This window comes from Caretta caretta, chromosome 2, assembly GCF_965140235.1.
Source record: "Caretta caretta isolate rCarCar2 chromosome 2, rCarCar1.hap1, whole genome shotgun sequence".
Taxonomy (NCBI): domain Eukaryota; kingdom Metazoa; phylum Chordata; order Testudines; family Cheloniidae; genus Caretta; species Caretta caretta.
Window position 1 is genome coordinate 82,730,300 of NC_134207.1, and position 3,311 is coordinate 82,733,610.

At 47.7% G+C, this 3,311-nt stretch overlaps 1 long non-coding RNA gene across 1 annotated transcript; it reads left to right on the forward strand.

Moving 5' to 3' along the window:
- Positions 1-1,516: 1,516 nt before the first annotated feature.
- LOC142070786 (uncharacterized) lies at positions 1,517-2,697 on the forward strand. The gene is made up of 2 exons (XR_012666719.1): positions 1,517-1,555; positions 1,667-2,697. It is a non-coding gene; the product is annotated as an uncharacterized LOC142070786 (long non-coding RNA).
- Positions 2,698-3,311: the final 614 nt, after the last annotated feature.

A 3,311-nucleotide genomic window follows, 5' to 3' on the forward strand; every position in this document is an offset into this window, starting at 1 on the left:
CAATTGTGTGGAAACTGGTGAATCCAGACTGCTACCACTCAGTTGCAAATCAATCTGGAGTAGGAAAGTCCACTATTGAGCCTGTATTACTCCACGTGTGCAGGGCAATAAATCACATCCTGCTATAGAGGACCATGACTCTGGGAAATGTGCATGAAATAGGGGATGGCTTTGCAGAGATGGGTTTCCCCTAACTGTGGCAGGGTGATTGATAGCACACACATTCCAATTTTAGTGCCAGACCACCTTGCCTCTGAATACATCAATAGGAAAGGATACTTCTCCATGGTGCTGCAGGTGCTTGTGGATCACTTGGGGCGTTTCACAGACATCAGTGCAGGCTGGTCTGGAAAGGTGCAGGACGCATGCATCTTCAGGAACAGTGGCTGTCACAGAAAGCGGCAGAAGGGGACTTTCTTTCCAGACCACAAGATCACAGTGGGGGATGTGGAAATGCCCATAGTAATCCTGGGAGACCCAGCTTACCCCTTACAGCCCTGGCTCATGAAACCTTACACAGGGCACCTGGACAGCAGCAAGGAGCATTTTAACAGGCTGAGCAGGTGCCGCATGGTAGTTGAATGTGCCTTTGGCTGTTTGAAAGCTCGCTGGAGGTGTCTCAATGGCAGGCTAGACCTTACGGAGGATAATATTCCTGTGGTCATAGCTGTGTGCTGCACTTTGCATAATGTGTGTGAAGTTAAGGGTGAAATGTTTGCTCAGGTGTAGAGCACTGAGGCAGAGCACTTGTCTGCACAGTTTGAAGAGCCAGATGCTAGGGATGTCAGAGGACAGCTATTAATATCAGAGCAGCTTTGAGGAAGCACTTTGACAGTGAGGGGCAGTAACATGTCTGCATGTACAATTTTGGGGCCTCAAGATCCGTGCAAAAAAATGCTTTAGAAGCCTATTCCTGAGTGAAGGGATTGCTATACACTTTTGTAGAACAGAATAAAAACGTTGTACCGTTAAATACTTTACCCTTTAACAATAAATAAATGCTAAAACCTCACAACTGCGTGTAGCTCCAGCTATCGTTATGCAAGCTGTGAGACAGGGTGGAGTAATGGGGAAACTCAGGAATGCTGTGAAGTGAAAAGGAATATGTGGGCAGAGATGGAGGTGGGGTTGGCAAAGAACTGTGCATCTGCATGTTCTGCAGTGGAGGTCTACCAGGGATCTGCTCAGTCTGCAGCTGTATCAAAGACTTGATCATCTGTCTGATCCTCCATAACTTTTATCATCTGCTCTGTCGCTTGCCTAGCAAATGCAGCATTGGCTTCCCAGCACTCTTTGCGATCCCTGGTCTGTCTCATCATGCTGCAGCACCTCCCGGAAGATGTCTTTGCTGCTCCTAGGGTTCTCCCTTATCTGCTGAAGCTGGTTTGTGGGGGTGCATGGTGTGTTTGTCAAGGTCTGTGCTGAACAGAAGAGGGATTGTTACATTCCAGCAAATGATTGAAACATTTTAGTAACAAAGGCCTTTTGCTAGTAGAAATAACTCTCTCTGAGAGACTCTTGGCCGGCACACAGTTCTGCAAGCACCACAATTATGGTGAGTGTTGGGAGTTTGGGGGTGGGGGTGGGGGAAGGCAGTTGTGCACATGGACAAAAAGGTCACTGCTTGCAGAGAACTCATTCTAAAAATCACACTTTTTCCCCACAGGCAGCCAACCTGCTGGCTGATATCTCACTGCTGCAGGTGACCAGAGAAACCAGAGCACAACTGCTGCATGCTTGCGACTTTCACCCTGATCTATATGCAGCTCAGCTATGTGCTGCTTTGGTCCCAGCTCCAGTGATTGCTAAATGGCATGGTACAGTTTCCTACAATGGGGGAAACTAACAAGGCTGCAATCCCTTGGAATCTGCAGCGGAGGATTAACAAGTACTTCTTGGAAGCTTTCCAGAGCCTCTCTGGAGGATTCCCTGCAGGTCTCTGTCCATCGACACCCTGCTTGGCCATGCAGATTAGCTACACAAGGCAATGTCCAGTTTACAGAAACCACTACCTGCCTCCCACTTTTCAATTCCCTACACAAGCCACAGCAATTTACCTGGTGTCTCATCTGCTTCCTGTTAAACACTTCTGGAGTGGAGAAAAGTTCCTGGCTGCCTGCCCCACTGGGAGCACCACATCCTCTTCTAGCTCAACTTCTTCATCCAGAATTTCAGCCTCCGGGTTACCCCTCTTTCTGCTGCCTGCAAAGTATCCATGGGGCTATCGGCGAACGAGGTGGGGTCACCACTGAGGATAGCGTTCCGCTCTTTATAGAAGCGGCGGATCTTAGGTGCACCACCAGCATGATGGTTCGCCTCCCGCATCTTATGGTACGCCTGCCTCGGATCCTCTATCTTCGCTCTGCACTTCCCTTTTCGCACAAGCCTTGAGAAATTTGTTCATGTCCCAATTCCTATGGGTAACTCGCAACTGTGACTGAACACATGCCTTTCCCCATATACTGATCAGATCCAACAACTTAGCGGTGGTCCAAGCAGGAGTGCGTTTGGTGCGATAGCCAGCCATGCTCACCTGGGAAGCCAGCAAGCACGATATGAGATTTAAAATTCCTGGGGCTTGCAAGAGCAAGGGGCCGGTTGGCTGCAGGGCAGTGGAGTTCAAACTGCTGGCCAGAGTGGCAGCATGGGAATTGCGGGACACTTTCTGGAGGCCAATTAAAAAAAAAATCAAAAACAGTTGGGGTGTCTATATGGTTGTTTATGACAATAAAGGGAGGGGAAAAAGAGGGGAAAAGTCTCTCTCAGGGGTGGAAGTTTTTTGTCACCAAAACTAGGCGGTTTGTCATCCCCCCCCCCCAAAAAAAAGTCACATTGCAGTGTGTACCCTATTGCTGTTTTGTTGTCAAAAGGCAGTTTTTGGTGACAAAACTTGCCAGTGTAGACAAGCCCTAAGAGTAGCATCTAGATCACATTACCACAATCCAATATGGAGATTACCATAAGTAGGTAATGGAGGCAACGTAAGGCCTGCAACCAATAGGAAAGTTACTCAGAAGATGGGGGAAAAAAAAAGCAGTCTTGGCCATTGCTGACTTCTTCTGGATATTCAGATAGCAAGGATCCAAGAGGGTTCTTAGATTGCAGACATGACTAACCAAAAGCAGCCATGCACACCCCCCCACCCCCAGTTGAAGTGGTAGATATCAAATTCACAATTTCCTGTGGTTGCTTCTAACATCCAGTCAGAATTTCTTCACTCTTGTCAGAAATTAGCTAGCTGCTTAAAACTGTCATCTAAACCCTAATTTCAGCTAAACTGAACTTTAGAACCTGATTTGGAGAAACAAATG